This window comes from Lissotriton helveticus, chromosome 9, assembly GCF_964261635.1.
Source record: "Lissotriton helveticus chromosome 9, aLisHel1.1, whole genome shotgun sequence".
Classification (NCBI taxonomy): domain Eukaryota; kingdom Metazoa; phylum Chordata; class Amphibia; order Caudata; family Salamandridae; genus Lissotriton; species Lissotriton helveticus.
The window spans coordinates 533,451,890-533,469,194 of NC_136070.1; positions in this window are offsets into that span (position 1 = coordinate 533,451,890).

Sequence of the window (17,305 nt, forward strand, 5' to 3'; positions counted from 1 at the left end):
AAACTTGGGTTAACTCCGTAATCTCATCATTTCTGGAAAACAATAATGTCATCCACCAGTCCCAGATAGGGTTCAGGCCCAAACATAGCACTGAATCAGCACTGTTGGTGGTCACCGAAAAACTGAAGTCGATTTTGGACCAAGGTAAAACAGCAGCGGTGGTACTCCTGGATTTAAGTGCCGCTTTTGATACGGTAAACCACACAGTGCTGATTCAGAGGCTGGAAGAGGTGGGAATAGTAGGAATGGCAAAGAATTGGGTCTCATCATTCCTGAGCAATAGGCATTTCCAATGTGTGGAGGCAGGCTTCAAATCTGACCCCCTGGAATCCCCCTGGGGAGTACCACAGGGCTCTTCCCTGAGCCCGACGTTATTTAACGTATATCTCAGCCCATCAGCTCAATTAATACAGGAATTCTGTATCTCCATTGTGTCATATGCCGATGACACACAATTGGTGCTTGCAATCTCGGATTCACTTAATTCAGCTCACCACAAACTTGTCCCTTGTCTCGAAAATATTGGATCTTGGATGGCAGATTGTAAGCTCAAGTTGAACAGAGATAAAACTGAACTAATGATTCTGGGCAATAAAGCTAACCCAAAATTGGAAATCCCCTGGCCGTCAAGCTGGGGTCCGTCATCCTCCCCCACGGCTGCAATTAAAGACTTAGGCGTATGGCTGGACCAGGACCTAACAATGGAGACCCAGGCCAATAAACTGGCCAGGACATGTTATGGAATCATGCGTATGATCAGGAAAATTATGTCCTTGCACCCTGAGGGAGCGAGAAGAACCATAGTCCAGGCGCTAGTTACATCGCGGCTGGACTATGGGAACTCCCTCTTTCTGGGATCGCCTAAATATGTTGTAAGGTGACTACAAGTGGTCCAGAATGCCGCAGCTCGAATGCTGCTGAGCATTCCAAGACGTCAATCAGCCAGGGCAGGATTACGCAAATTGCACTGGCTTCCGATACAGGCTAGAATTAAATTCAAGTCGCTGAGTATTGCCCATAGGGCCATGCAGGGGAGAGGCCCGGTGCTTATTCAAAAATTAATTACGCATTACTTACCGGATCGGCACCTCAGATCTAGCTCAAAATTTCTGATGAAAACAGTCCCAGCTAGAAAGGCTAGATGGGGGGAAGATCCTTTGCCCATCTGGTTCCAAGGCTTTGGAACAGTTTAGACCCAGAGATCCGTCTCATTGAAAATGAACTCTCCTTTAAAAAAAGGCTTAAGACCTGGCTTTTACCGGTAGATTAAGTGTTGGCGGCCTTTCTCCTTATCTGGTAGCGCTGTGACGCCCAAGGGTGGTCATGCGCTTTATAAATCCCACAAACATAACATAAACATAAACAGGAGGGAGTCATATGAGTTTTAGGAGTGTCCAAAGGGTGAGTTGATGTACTGAATTATGTAGCCTTTTAGGCAGCTCTGAGTTTCTGAAAAACATAGTGAGTGGAACATGGTGTAAAGAGAAGACATAGAGATGCTGTGGTTGTATACTGGCAGGATGGGGCAGTTTTGATAGTTGTTCTGGATGAGGGTACACCACGGCTACAAATCAGGTTGAGATATGGACTTCATCGTTGGGGAGGAAAGGATTTATGTTGGGAATTTGAATCTGATAGAGGATGTGTTAGGGGAAGTGGTTTCTGAGGGTGTAAGGTGTCAATAGATGAACGTGGTAGGTGAGTGAAGGGAGTAAAGTATCGGGACTTGGTGCACAGAAGTGTAGAATGGGGTTAAAGTAGCTTGCAAAAAACATCAAGAATAAATAATGTGTTTCCACGTTTTATTAGAAATAGTACTAAACATATTACATCTCTACAAGTGTGCTCTGTGTCATGCACAGCATAGATTATTGATATTTGTAAAATTATTGTGATCAAAGTAATGTAGTTGGTAATTAGACTACATCTACTAATATTGTTGATCTTGTGTGTGAGAGGTGTTATTTGATAATATTAGAAATATAGGATTTTCTTATTATACCAGGCACATTTTTGTATTTCATTATTTACGCTATATAACAGGATTTTATATTTTGTCCACTGTGAGAAAAACAATGGATTTTTATGTTTAGCCTACAGGCACCTTTAGCTGTCTCCATAACCTCAAATAAATGAAACATTAAACATAAATAGGGGTCTTTGGGGAAGCCCTCTTCTTTCATTAATATGTTCTAGTATTGTTCCATTTTACTTTTACCCCCCACAGGGTACAGCATGGGGCAATGTGTCACCATACTCCAGTCTTTAGCTCCTCTACATTGTGAGTGATAACATCTCGCCTGACTACATTTGTACACCAACCTAAAAAACAAGCATTTACAATGCAATGGTTTTGCCTTTGACAAAATTAGAGCCATTGGCATTGTAAATGTCAAAATTTTCACCTATGTTTTTTTTGTAAAACATAAACAAATGGCTTTGTCGTTTACTAGTAAATAGCTTTATGGTTACGAAATGTGAGACCTATTGCATTTGCACTTCTACACACATAGGTATATGTACACAGAGCTATACACACACACACAGAGCTCCTCCTCTACACACATTGACAGGCTTTGTATACACAGCTACATACACACACAGCTACAGACATGCACAGTTACACACACACACAGTATTATACATACATAGCATCACACATACATAGCATTACACACAGACAGCATCACTCAGCTCCTGGACACATCTGCACACATACACAGCTACAGACCCACACATACACATAGCATAATACACATATAGCATCACACAGACATACACAGCATCACTTAGCTCTTGTACACATAGCTGCACACATACACAGGTACGCACAGTCCGTCAGCCTGCACTCACAGCCTGCACTCACAGCCTGCACTCAGTCTCACAGGCACGAAAACGGAGGCACAAGCAGGCAACAGAGTCACGGCACGAAAACGGAGGCACAAGCAGGCAACAGGGAGACACGAAAACGGAGGCACAAGCAGGCAACAGGGAGACACGAATTGTAACTTTAAATAAAAGCAACCTTTTTCACCGATGTGTCTGTGTGTATTTATTTATTTAATTCTATGTCCGTGTGTCTCTGGCATCTTTCTGTCCGGGGAATTTTTGTCAGGAGAAGAGTGGCGGCTCCAGAGTGTGAGGTGAGGGCAGAGGGCTGCGGGTCTGGGGTGGGCTGCGGGGGGAGATGTGCAGGGCAAGAGGGGGTCACTGAAGGCTCCAGGATGTGTCGACGATGCACGGAGTGCTGGGGGTGTAGTGCCTTGTGGGGGTTGGATGGCGCTGGAGGGATCTAGCCGGATGCGGGGTCCTCTCGTGGCTGAGAGTGCTGCAGGAGCCAGGCAGTGCGGGGCAGTGTGCGGCCCCCCCCTCGGCAGGAGATGTGCGGGGGAGGGCGCATCCTGCATCAAGGCGGCAGTAGTGAAGGAGTAGGGGCAGGGGAGGGGTGATTAGCCAGGGAGGGGGGGGTGACAATGGGAGGGGGGGCAGAAACGCAGAAGCGCTGAAAATATCGCAGGGCTGGGACAGAGTCCGTGTAACTGGCAGATCCCGGCTTCCAATGTTACTGAGGTAGCTCAGCGGGTTAACGCGGCTCCTTCTCGTAACTGTACATGGTAAAGGGCCATGTTCACACCCTGAAGGGGCTGCTTTGTGCTTCGGTACAAAGCGCCCCATTGCGTGGGAATAGAGCCTTTCTTCACGGCATCCAAACCAGGAGAGCGGGAGGGGGGAGAGCGGGAGGGGGGACGGCGGCGGGAGGAGGGACACGGAGAACCTGAAAACTCACCGGACTGCTCCCAGGAGGCGGCGGGGGCGCTTGCGGTGTCCTTCCTCTGCCGGGGCCTGGGCTCTCTTCTCGGGTGCCGCGGGCGGGGCTCTCCTGCACCGGGGCCTCGCTGGCAGCCGCACTCCTTTCTCCTGGGCACTTTTCCCCTGGCATAGAAAGACCGGCGGCGGGACTTCCGGCTTGCCTGCGGCCCGGCCGGACCAGATTCGGGGGCGTTCCCGGCTTTCGGCTGACGTCGCGTGACGTCGGCAAAAGCCAAAGAATCTCGGGAACGCCCCCGAATCTGGTCCGGCATTGACGGACAGGCCCCTCGTCCAATGGCTAGGCTCCATTTATGGAGCCAGCCAATGAATGACGAGGGCCGACCCAAAGCCACACTACAGTTCTCATCAGGTTTTCGCCTGCGCGAAAAAGATGCGCAGAGCGCATCTTTTCGCCAGGCAAAACCTAAAAAGTGCAAACCAGTAGCAGGGCTAGTAGATCAATACTTTAGTGTGTCAATGGTTTTCTCTTTGCAGTTGTTATCTTTTTCACTTTTTAAATCATCTTCCTGTGCGAAAAGTATTTTTTTATGTTACAGTAATTGAAAAACAATAGTACCTTTCCTTTCTGCCAATAAGATTCATATTTTCCTGATACAAATATTAAGCTAAAAAGGGTTTGTGTACCTGTAAATTATCTAAATTCATCTGCCTGCTAGGAAGCACACATAGGACCTCATTTATAAGCCCTGCCTGCACTTTTGTGCTGCCACAACGTCTTATTTTTACATTCCGGTGGAGCAATGTGCCACTGGCATGTTTATACGGCCAGGTAAAGCCACGCTATACAGCTTTTCATGGCTTTATAAATATGTGCCCCTTTCACGCAGAAAACTGCATGAAAGGGGCGTTCCATGGCTGTTGCTGGGGAGTTCCCAACAACATCCATGGCTTTTTTTGGCACTGCCCCAGATTTACGAGAAATCGTAAGTCTGAGGCAGTGCCAAAAACGTACGCCTCCCCAGGGGGGGCAGAAGGAAGGCACAACGAAGAGAAACATCTTTATTTCTCCTCATTTTTCCTCTTTCTATGTGTGCTGCATCTGGAAAACGCCTCTTGTGATTATTTTTGTGCAGGAAGGTTTCCCTTCCTGCACAAAAATAATCATCTCCGCAACGCAGGCACTCTAGCACCATGGTACCCAGGTGCCTGCGTTGGCGCACAGCCCATTGTGCGCCAGCTCAGGGGAAAAGGACAGGAATGCGCCGTATCTAATAAATATGGTGAATTCCTGCCCTCTTCTTTTGCCGAAAGGGCACCGCAGCAGCAAGGCCTTCGGCAAAAAACTCATAAATGAGGCCCATAGAAAAGATATGGTATGATAAATGGCTTAGAAATGTACTTTAGGTCTCGGCTAGTAACGCGCGAAGCGCGTTCTCGCCAGAGAACTATAGCTGTCGTCTCAGCCGACAACGAGCTGGAATGTGGAGACAAGACCTGGCCGCGCACGCAGCGTTGTCCCATAGGATAACGTTGCGCGCGTGAACTTCTGTCGACAGCATGGCAGAAAGGACCAGATCGCGACGCGCGCCTGCTGGAATGCAGGGGGAGTCTGAGCCAGCGGCGTGTGTGAACCCGGCAGCAACCCCCCTCCTCCTCCTCCTCACTGCCAGAGGCACACGGGCTTGCGAGCATGCAGTGTTCACAGTGGCATTAGGATTCAAGGAGAGGGCGCACATACGTCGGATTAATACTGATTGCATCGGCACAAGGGCAGTTTTTTTTATTGAAACTAGGGGCTTTCGTTTCTCTTTAACGGGGCTCTTGATGTTGGATTTACAAAACAAAAGACTTCATCTGATTGTCATTACGGAGTCTGCCAGAACGTCTGTTTAACTTGTTACCTCTGGCTTGACGTGTAAAGCACGGTTAACATGTTTGTCTTGTTTAATCTGCCGCCGACCAGTAAAAGCCCTGTGAGTTGTTTATATATTTTTTTGCTTTTTTATATGGCGCAAGCTCGATCAGCAGATATTGGAGCGCTTTACATGCATACATTAGAAAGAACACGTACATTTTTGGTACGCCCACAATCACAGTCACACATACTCTCAAAGCGCATCGCGCTTCGCACACAGTCACTAACTCACACGAGCAGAAGCGAGGTCTGGCATCCATCAATGAGGCCTAGCTCAGTCCTTGCTACATTCTTGCTTGTTATCTTATCTGGAGTGGTTGCTTGCCACTGTAATTCATTTACACAGTGCACACACACTCCCTCCGCACATGCGCGCTGTACGTGGACGCTCCCCCACGTCACCACCTAGCATTGTATGTGGGGGGCTGACCTCACCTGAGCACGCTCTCTTTAGGCACGGGCGGACGGTCGATGCGGTGGTGACGGTGATGATAGTGGTGGTGCCTGCGGCCGGTGACTGACAGCTGTAGAGGAGCGGAGGTCGGGAGGAGGACTCGTAAGTCGTGACACTCGTTGTGTGTCACACTATTGACTCGTCGTGTGTCACACTGCTGCTGGCGGCCGCTGCCGCCCACCCAGCCCCCACACCACAGTGAACTTGCGACAGCAGCGCCCAGGCCCAGGCCCAGGCCCAGCCCCGGACCCCAGCCCTTGAAGAGACACGGTGACGGTGACGCACTTCAAAGGTAGGCAAACTGAGGCCGACACCAGCCTCTGCCCCAGGCCATGGCAGGGCCAGCCGGCCCATTTGTAATGTATTCATGCATTTGTATACAGCACTTCATTAACGATCTACAACCTGACTCTGGCTTACACAAAGTTAAATTAATTTTTTATGAATATACATATTTTTGTCATATATAGGCACGGGGAGATTCAGTGATTTACCTAGAAACAGCGTTTGGTGAGCCGTGGCGGGCCTGGGGCCTGACTCCCCTGTGCCAAAGTCGGCAGCTCTGGCTGTTAGGCCACATCTCATACGGCTGCAACAAGAATTTCCCTTAACATCCTGCTCACGAGGAGGCACCTGCCTACAACCACGTAGCCATTCAGTGACAAATGTTGACAAAGGGGTTTCATTTCAGGCGCAGGTGGCTTGCCTGTTGCTGGGTGCTCAGATATTCTGTGTGATTTGTGTGTAAGTATGTGGCAAATCACTTCAGTTGTCACTGAACACGGCACGATGGCGGCTCTGAAAAGTGCCCAGCGGCTGTTAGGCCACATCTCATACGGCTGCAACAAGAATTTCCCTTAACATCCTGCTCGCGAGGAGGCACCTGCCTACAACCACATAGCCATTCGGTGACAAATGTTGACAAAGGGGTTTCATTTCAGGCGCAGGTGGCTTGCCTGTTGCTGGGTGCTCAGATATTCTGTGTGATTTGTGTGTAAGTATGTGGCCAATCACTTCAGTTGTCACTGAACACCGCACGATTGCGGCTCTGAAAAGTGCCCAGCGAGATACAATAGCCGGAGCAGTCAAAGCTCCTCTCACCTCCTCACATGACAGTAGGCACGCAGCATTGTACCAGGGGGGGAGTGCAGATGACGTGCGAGCAGCCGATAATCCGCCAAAAAGAGCGCCAAGGGTGAGGTGTTTTTTAGAGCAGTTTCCACACGTCGGCGGGTGACAGGTCTGAGGCCAACTCTTTCCACATATGGCGCACACATTACAAGTGACCACATTACAAAAGCAAACGTTACATTACATGACGCAAAAGTGACAATAGTGGGCAGCTAAAACACAAGAGGTAGCAAACAGTGCATTACATAAGGAAAAGGTGCCATCTGTGCAGGTTACAAGAGAAAACAAAGGACAAGTAGAGGTATAATACTGCAATAAATGGCAGACACTCAAACACCAGAGCAAACGTTACGTAGGCAATGGTGGCACTTGTGCAAGTATCGAAAGCAAACAAAATGTGAGAGGAGCAAAAAGTGTGATACAAGAGAAAAGTGACGTGTGCATGTTACAAAAGGGTACCAAACAAAGGTACAAGGATAATACTGAAATAAATGGCAGAACACACTGGGAAGGCACTTCCATAGTCATAGAGAATAGAACTTTCAATAGTGAGAGGTCCTTTGTATTTTTTTTTTTGTAAGTTCCTTCACGATCGTACTTCATCAAAAATCGGTCTATCTTAGTTGTGATTACTTTCATTAAATAAATCTTTATCTTCTTGGTGGAATGTTCTTTCACGCTTGGTTTTATCTCCGGGGTGTTGTTATTTTCCTGACCTCGTCGCCATTGTTAAGTGAGAAACACCAGGCAGCAGTGATGACAAGGCTCCTTTATTTAAAGTGTTAAACACAACACCCTTGCAGGAGCGAAGGGACGCAGCCGCCGGTCACGTCATCCCAGTCACAGCCCCTCAACCAACTCAACTGTCATATGCAAATTACCAGCTGGCATCCCTCTATCTCTCTCTCGGCCTCCCACTATCTCTCTCTCGCCCTCCCTCTATCTATCTTTCGCCCTCACTATCTATCCTATCACCACAGCATCACTCGGCACCACCACAGCATCACTCAGTAGCACCACAACATCACTATGCGCTACCAAAATGCTTATAAGTACAACAGTAACTTACAATATTATTATAATATAATATTATTGACAACATTGCTTAATATTTTGCAACAGCTATCATCTTGCAAATCATCTTTATACACCAATACAGACTTTGCTAAAAATGTAATGCAACACATTGTCATATACAATGCCAATAACTCAAACTTTAATGCTGTGAGACCTATTGCATTGCAAATGCTTGTTTTTTACTGAGACCGTATTGCCTCCATGTTTACACTGTGTCATGTTTTGTGCTCTTTTCCTTCTTTTAATTTTTGTGACATATACCGGCAATCAAAACAAAATAAACATCACACCAGATAGCCAAGGCCCACCATTTTGTCTTTGAAAATGCTTGTTTCAAATATGTACTGTCAGTAGATGATCTGGTCATAGAACTTCATACAGCTGCCCTTGAAAAGGCTGATAAGCTGTCCTCGTGTGCCTTAAAAAGTGCCATCACATCCATATAGTTGACAACAGCTTATAACAAACAGGATTTTTCCGGTTTCAAAACCACTAATTAGCATAAGGTGACATGACTAGAAATTACATTAGATGACTTTTGGCCCCACAAAGACATCACTTAAAACAACTTGACAGTAGAAGGGTCCAAGATAAGAGGAAATTATTGTGTGACTTTTGACATATGATAGAAAAGATATGGCAAAAATGAGTGTGCTTAATCACTGCGGCCGACCTTCGACCCGCTAGCAAAATGTCAAATTAGCAACTGCAGCAACAGCTGAGGTGCATGCATTTTTAAATACTGTACAGCCTCATAACATTTTTCCTAATTTTTTTGCGGGAATTAAGCAGTTAAACTCCACAGTTTCCACTAAACCGATGTATGATAAGGATATATTTGTAGGATGTAATGTTTTTTTTCTTTTTTTTAACAGTAGCCTTCAGCCTAAATCAGTGGATTGGCAAATCTAGAACCATTTAGCTCCCTTGGGGCCATATGTATCAAGCCTTTTGCGAATCGCAAAGGCCGAAATTCGCAGAATTTCGGCCTTTGCGAATCGCAAACGGCCTTTTTGCATGTTTTGGGATGTATGAAATATTTGCAAAATAAGGAATCGCAAAGTTTTGCGATTCCTTATTTTGCCACAGTATTGAAGGAATCGCAATTTGGCAATTTCTTAAATGCTATGTATGTAGCATTTTTGGGTAGCGAATTTTGGTTAAGAATTCCCAAATTACCACCAACTTGTAGTTGATGGTAACTTGCGAATTCTTCTAAAAATGCACATTTTGGCATTTTTGAAGGTGGCATGTGATGCACACACATGCCCATAAGCGCCATATGCACACACATGTACATTTCAGGGGCGCAGCAGGGTGTCTATGAGACACCCCTGCACCCTTGAAAGAATTCTCAAATTGCGATTAGCAAATTGCGAATTCGCTATTTGAGAATTATTTCGCAATCATTCCTATGGGCCTCCTGGCCCATAGGAATGCATTGGAAATTATTCCTTAATTGAATTCGCAAATAAGGAAGATTAAGGAATCGCTAAAAAATAGCGATTTTCTTCATACATACCATTTTGCGATTCCCAAATAGCGATTCCTTAAAAATCGCTATTTAGGAATCGCAAAAGAGTTTGTTGATACATATGGCCCTTGGACTCCAAAGTTTTGGTAGACCAGGAAAGCACTTCATACGAAATTCAATGAAATTACATGATTACTACTCCATTATTGTGAATCGGGTATAAATCCTATCGCAGGAGCACAGGAACAACGCAGAACAGAGTGGCCCTTGTTTTTGGCACTTGTGTTTTTTTCACTATTAGTTCTAGTAGGAAGTGCTTTATTTGAGTCAAAAAGGTTTGCAAGGGTGCATTTCGCACTAAAATATAGTGCAAAATGCCAGATTGTCGTTTTGTGTAATTTGACATAATTTTACCAACATTTCGCATAATTCCTCCAAAGAAAATGATGTTAATTTTGCGGAGCTCTAGGCTGTGTGGAATGAGAGAGTGTTTCATTTAAAAGAAAATTAGTGGCAAAAATTGCCCACATTACAGTTTGGAAGATACAGTTTCCAGGCATCTACAAAGGCTGCCAACCATCCATAGAGTGTGGACACGTTGCTTTTTACCTTCAACAGTCCACGTTATGCTAAAATGAAGGTACGTTTGATTCCACTTGCCCCAGTGTTCTCTGTTATTCATTTAGTTAATTGCATGAAGAATATTATGCTGTTGTTTTATAATGGAGCAGATACAATTTGTGATACGATTCGTTGCTTGTTTTGTTAAATGGATGACCATGAAGGAAAATTAAATAAATAATTAATTTTCCCGAGTTGTCAACTGCAGTAATACCACCACCCCACTTCCCCCCACCCCACCCCACACCCGGCCTTACCTGCACGGGCTGTGACTGATCTGTACGTATGCTGACAGCACCTATTTGTATTTTAGATATTTGTCACCGGCAGACATCCACTATCAGAGGATCTGCCTCGGGGACATTGAAGTGAGGATGGCCCTTCACTCCATCAAATGTTGATCGTCGTAGACTGAAGTCCTTCTTATCAAAATTTCTATTCTCACCTCTTTTTTTGCTGCAAGAGTAAAACTACATTTTTTTGGGACTCCTTTTTGGTATCTACTGTGTGTGCAGTTGATTTTCCTTGGACTCCTTCCTTAATGTGCAATCTCAGATTTTCGAAGTGAGACTTTCTTGTTCTCAGCAGCAGGTCTAGCTTCTCTATACTGAGCAATCCAATTTCTGGAGATTTCTGAGCTGGATGATGGTCACGAACTTCAATACATCTCACCACAATCTACTCTGATCTCATTGAAGTCAATTTTACATTCTGCTACTGGCGGGTACAAATAATTTGATCACACTGTTGCAATTCTTTTCTGACTGCACTGGCATCCCTTGTATGATTGTATTAGATCAAATTGTGGTAGCTGGCTACTATGAACTTCCTCAGTCCTCAGTCTACACAAGTGCGGAGTGACCGGGTGCCACCGCACCGGGTGCTGACTTCAGGAGGGAGCGCTGTGTTTGCAAGTCTATTAAGTTTTTTAAAGCACCAGCTGCCATGTTCCTTGCCGCCAGAAATTTCAAGGCAACAATTAAAATGTCAAGATAACTTCGGTGATTAATGTTCTTCCTGGAGAGATAGAGTGGTGTTTTGTGTAGCTAAGGTTTTGACTGATCATAAAATAGCACAGAGGATTAATATGCCTGCTGCAAATAATGTGTACCATGCAGATCACAAAGTGCAAATAATGTAAATAGGTCAGAGGGTTACTGCTTTTCTAGAGATATCCTTTTGTTACTTGCAGTTTACAAATTAAAATCCTAATATAGAACAGTGAAATATTTACTGTCATTATAGAACTGCATGCACACTGCAAAGTATAGATTAGAGCATATATTAATGCAAAAAAGGGTTCATTTGGGAAGAAATGTAATCCTATTATTAAAGAGAACCCCCAAGCATGATGTTACATTTTAAATTCTGAGTTTGCACTTCCCGAAACAAATCATTCTCAAACAATACTGTCTACCAGTATGAATGATGTATGACTCCTGCACCTTTTAGTCCACTGTTTTATATAGCATTTCCAATACACTTTTTTACACACCTATGATCGATTGTGACCAAGCACTCTTAAACTTATGAAACATTTCCTTTACACTGATTTACACACCTGTGATCGATTGTCTCTATGTAGCTTGTGTGATGTAAAGTGTTCTGACACCCTAAGCTGGCATGAGTGTCGCATAATAACCAATTAAATGCATCTGAGAGAGAATGCTTATGGAAACTTGAGGGGCACTCTTAAAGGGTGATGGTGAGGGAATCCATGGCAGTGATGGGGTGGTCCTAGGGGGGTGCCAACAATCACTGTCCCACTGAGCGCCACCAGGTCTAAAGCCTGCCCTCAGTCTACATAGCAGATAAGTTGCAAGTCATGGAGTTAAAGGACTGCACAGAATAGGGAACACGTCGGGGTAGATCCTGTACGGTTTTGGTGGGCGATCTGGCAGAACAAGCTTTGTCAAAATGTAAATCTCGCTTTAGGTCCGCCACCGACAACCACAAAGTTTTATTAGCGACAAAGGTCTACATCGCCATTGTTGATTATCTTTTGGATGGTACATAAACATGTTTTTAAGAGGGCCCTCCTGGATGCCTAAATCATGTTTCTATGAATGCTTTGTGCTACATCACCACAACACAGTATTGTATTGTCCGCTGCTGAGATAGCAATGAGTTCCCCGCGGATGACCGCCATTAGAATGGTCTTTTTTTGGGGGGGGGGGGCGTGGAGGGGGGGAGGAGGGGCATCTTTATTTTTTTGTTCTGTAGGCTGAGGCCTGTTAATAAAGGTAGACACATCTGCACTGATAAACAATGTGCCTTTCTTCTAAGAGTGCAGACTATGCAAATGTGGGAATAGCCTGACTGCCTATGAGTGCACCACACTAAAACTATTGCACAATAAAATATTCAACTCAAACTCATGGCAGGGCAACTGGACAAGTGCAGCAGACAAATCTGCCTGGATTAGTGGGGAATTAGTATAGCGAAATATGAAAGTAATTTGAGTGGTGGATATGTTAGTCAGTTATTTGGATTGAGAACGATAGTGGAGGGAATGTGAATAAATAAGAGTTGCAGTTGTTACAGGAGGGCCCCACCACCTTAAACCTCTCAAAAAACATTCCTAATACATAAGGTTGGCAAAATTATGTAATGTTCACTCATAATACTAGTAATTCATGCAAGAATTCTGGACTTTACTCAAATTACCCATGGGCGGTTGACTGCATGAAAACTATATGCAAGATATTCCCTTGCATACCAAAGGCACCCAAAATATTAGTTCAATGTGTTCTCCATGCGGTTTCTAAATTAACCCCATGAATGTTGTTTGTACAGTGCAGGCTGCAGCTGCAGAACACATACAGTTTCACAGTTCCCATGAGACATTTCCTGATTGAATCAGGTTTCCAGCAGACATTAAGTAATGAGCAAAACAGAAATTACTTCAAATAATGACTTTATGGGAAATTGCGCTGGTGTAAAAAAAAATGATGGCTAGCCAGCTGTATCTAATATACTTGCCACATCTAGAAGTCAAGCGCTTGAAAGAGATTTTGCAAGATCTAAAAGGTGTTGCTAAATTCGGTTGGCCTGGTGAAGGAGTGTGCCCATGGTGCTCCTCAGGGTTCTGGGAACCTCTTTTTCATTGTTTTAACAGTATTTCAGAGGACTGGGAACACTTGACTCTTTGGAGGTGACTATTGAGATCTAGTGCAGGTGGAAAAGTATACGAAATGTGCAAACAAATTGAATAGCATTCAGGAAAGTGTCACCTGCATTTGAATGCAGTCATCACTAGGAGGTATATATCACCTTAGGGAAAAGGGGTCAACAAGATGGGTGAGATTGCACTGTTGGACGCAGTCAACACTAGGAGGAATATAAAACCTTAGGGAAAAGGGGTCAACAAGATGGGTGAGCAGCCGCGGCCGGCAGTGGGAGCACCTGCAGGGCAGTGACGTGGGGAGGGGGAGGGGCAGGGTGGGGGGTAGTAATGTATGGATTACGAGCTTCCCAGGTAAGTTAATATTTAAATGAATAAAACGAATTTCGTTGAGTGCACTGCATCCCCAAATGCGATGCAGTGCGCGCACGAAATTCGTTTTATTTATTTAAATGTTTACTTACCTGTAAAACTCCGTAATCCATACATTACTACCCCCCACCCTGCCCCTCCCCCACGTCACCACCCTGCAGGTACTCCCACTGCCGGCCGTGGCTGTGGGTGAGACTGCTCTATTGAATGCAGTCATCACTAGGATGAATATAAAATCTTCGGGAAAAGGGTCTAAAAGATGGGTGAGATTGCACTATTGAATGCAGTCATCACTAGGAGGAACAGAACATCTTAGGGAAGAGCGTCTACAAGGTAAGTGAAAAAGTGTTTGTAGAAGACTACCTCTCAGTCATGGAGTGATGTTAATATACATGGGTGTCGATAAAGGGACCTGGCATATGTGGTGTATGTTTCAATGCATAGATCTCCAGGATGTGGCTTAACGGCAAAAACGGCCGACTTTGAAGCTGGGAAACCAGACTGGAGTCTGGTGGGAGGCTCAAACATCCTGGGCCTCATTTATGAAAAGTGATGCATCGCTGCGAGAAAACAACGATGCGTCACTTTTCCGTGCCCCCTCCTTGCAACACCAATGATGCGTCATATTTACAGTATAAGTGGACAGTGCAGTCCCTACCGCTTTTTGCTCTGGCGCTTCTGCGGATTACTCGCATGCCTTTCAGCGCGTGAGCGCTTTTTATACTTTTAAACCCACAAACCTTCTTTTCCTCACCTGGTTGTGTAAGCTGCTTGGCGCAGCGAGATTTCTCCGACCTCCGCATTTGTTTGCTCGCTAGAGCCTCCGTAGGCGGACAAGCCGGTGCTGCTGCCTGGCAACGGAGTGCTGGACTCGCCCCTCCCTCCCGCCTTGTTCTGACGCCGGTGACTAGCACCGTTTGAGCAGAGGGCGTGGAGGGTCCGAGACAGACACTTCCGGCAGGAAACAGCAGCGCTCTAGTTGTTGGGACGCTGGGGGGGATTTAAGGCACTGGAGTCTGGAGCCTTGTGTGGTAAGTGGACAGTGCAGTCCCTACCGCTTTTTGCTCTGGCGCTTCTGCGGATTACTCGCATGCCTTTCAGCGTGTGAGCGCTTTTTATACTTTTAAACCCACAAACCTTCTTTTCCTCACCTGGTTGTGTAAGCTGCTTGGCGCAGCGAGATTTCTCCGACCTCCGCATTTGTTTGCTCGCTAGAGCCTCCGTAGGCGGACAAGCCGGTGCTGCTGCCTGGCAACGGAGTGCTGGACTCGCCCCTCCCTCCCGCCTCGTTTTGACGCCGGTGACTAGCACCGTTTGAGCAGAGGGCGTGGAGGGTCCGAGACAGACACTTCCGGCAGGAAACAGCAGCGCTCTAGTTGTTGGGACGCTGGGGGGGATTTAAGGCACTGGAGTCTGGAGCCTTGTGTGGTAAGTGGACAGTGCAGTCCCTACCGCTTTTTGCTCTGGCGCTTCTGCGGATTACTCGCATGCCTTTCAGCGTGTGAGCGCTTTTTATACTTTTAAACCCACAAACCTTCTTTTCCTCACCTGGTTGTGTAAGCTGCTTGGCGCAGCGAGATTTCTCCGACCTCCGCATTTGTTTGCTCGCTAGAGCCTCCGTAGGCGGACAAGCCGGTGCTGCTGCCTGGCAACGGAGTGCTGGACTCACCCCTCCCTCCCGCCTCGTTCTGACGCCGGTGACTAGCACCGTTTGAGCAGAGGGCGTGGAGGGTCCGAGCCAGACACTTCCGGCAGGAAACAGCAGCGCTCTAGTTGTTGGGACGCTGGGGGGGATTTAAGGCGGATGTGCTGTCGGCAGCGCAGCGGACGAGCGCAGCGGGCGCGACGAAGGCGCGCCGGAGTTGCGCCTGAGTTAAGCCCGTCTGCGCCCGTCCGCGGCCGATTGCGGCCCAGGGCCAGTCCCCATGCCCCTTTTTCATGCCGCACTACTTGGAGTCGAGAGGAACTTCTTCTCCTCCGTGGAGAGCTAGGTGGACTATGTCCACACAGCATCGAGGCTGGAAAATACGTGGGATGTAGCCATTGTACTTATACCTTTGACATCAGTAAGGCTCAAATCACAGGTAAGCATACTTTGATATGCGGACTGTTGAATGTACGCTCCCTACATAAACACTCTCTGGACATCCACGACCTCCTCAGTGGAAAACAATGGGATCTGTTTTTCCTGACGGAAACCTGGCTTGACCAAGACTCCATGCCGGAGATCATTGAAGCCATTCCAGAGGACTACTCTCTGCTGAGATTAGACAGAATACGGGGGAGAGGGGGTGGCATAGCCATAGTTGCTAGACAAGACTATCAATGTCAGCTAGAAAGCACCATGATTGAGGACAGCGAGGCTGGTGCCTTTTCCATCTCTATCAATGGCTATTTCACCCTGAAAGGCCTTCTCATCTACCGCCCTCCGGGCTCCACTGTAGCCTTCATTGAGAAGCTGGTGGAAGCCGTCACAGATGCCGCGCTACGCACGGATAAATTCCTGGTCTTAGGGGATCTGAATTTACATTTAGATACCCCCACGGATAGGGTGGCAAGTGATCTTTCCAATACGATGGCAAGCTTACAGTTCGAGCAGAAGGTGTCGCACCCCACTCACAAGCTGGGCCACCTTTTGGATCCAATCTTTGCAAACTGGAATCAAGTAAATGCCCAAACCCCGATCTCCATCCCATGGTCTGATCATTTCCTCGTCCCTTTTACCATCGAAATGCAGGGACCTCGCCCCAGTGACCCCCCCGCCGACAAACACCCTAGGCGGAGATGGGCAGCGTTCTCCCAAGCCAAATTCGATCGGGCATTAACTGAGAAGGGCCCTCCTGGGGGCGATGGGGTAGAGGAAATCAATGCTAACTTTGACCAACGCATACTGGAAGCCCTGAATTCCGTGGCACCATTGGGCATGGCGAAATTGGGGGGCAGAGTGCAAAGATCGGCACCCTGGTATAACGCAGACCTGCGTATGGCTAAAGCAGCATGTAAACGTGCGGAAAGGCAATGGAGGGTTGCCTATTCAACTCGGGCCAAAACAGAATACATTGACTGCAGGCGCGCTTACCACACTTTGATCAGGAAGGCCAAATCACTGCACTATTGCAATAAGATAGAGGAAGCAGAGCAGTCCACCAAGGAGCTTTTCTCTATTTATAAGTCTATTGCAATAGGGAAACCAGCCGTGGTGCCTAAGAAATTATGCACTACGGAGGGCTGTAACCGGATTGCTGAGTCCTTTGCAACTAAGGTTACTAATATCTATAACTCCTTCTCCCTGAGGACAGATAATGGCCCTATTTACTCGGAACCCACTAGAATAAATGGAGAACAATGGCTATCCACGTTTGTTAC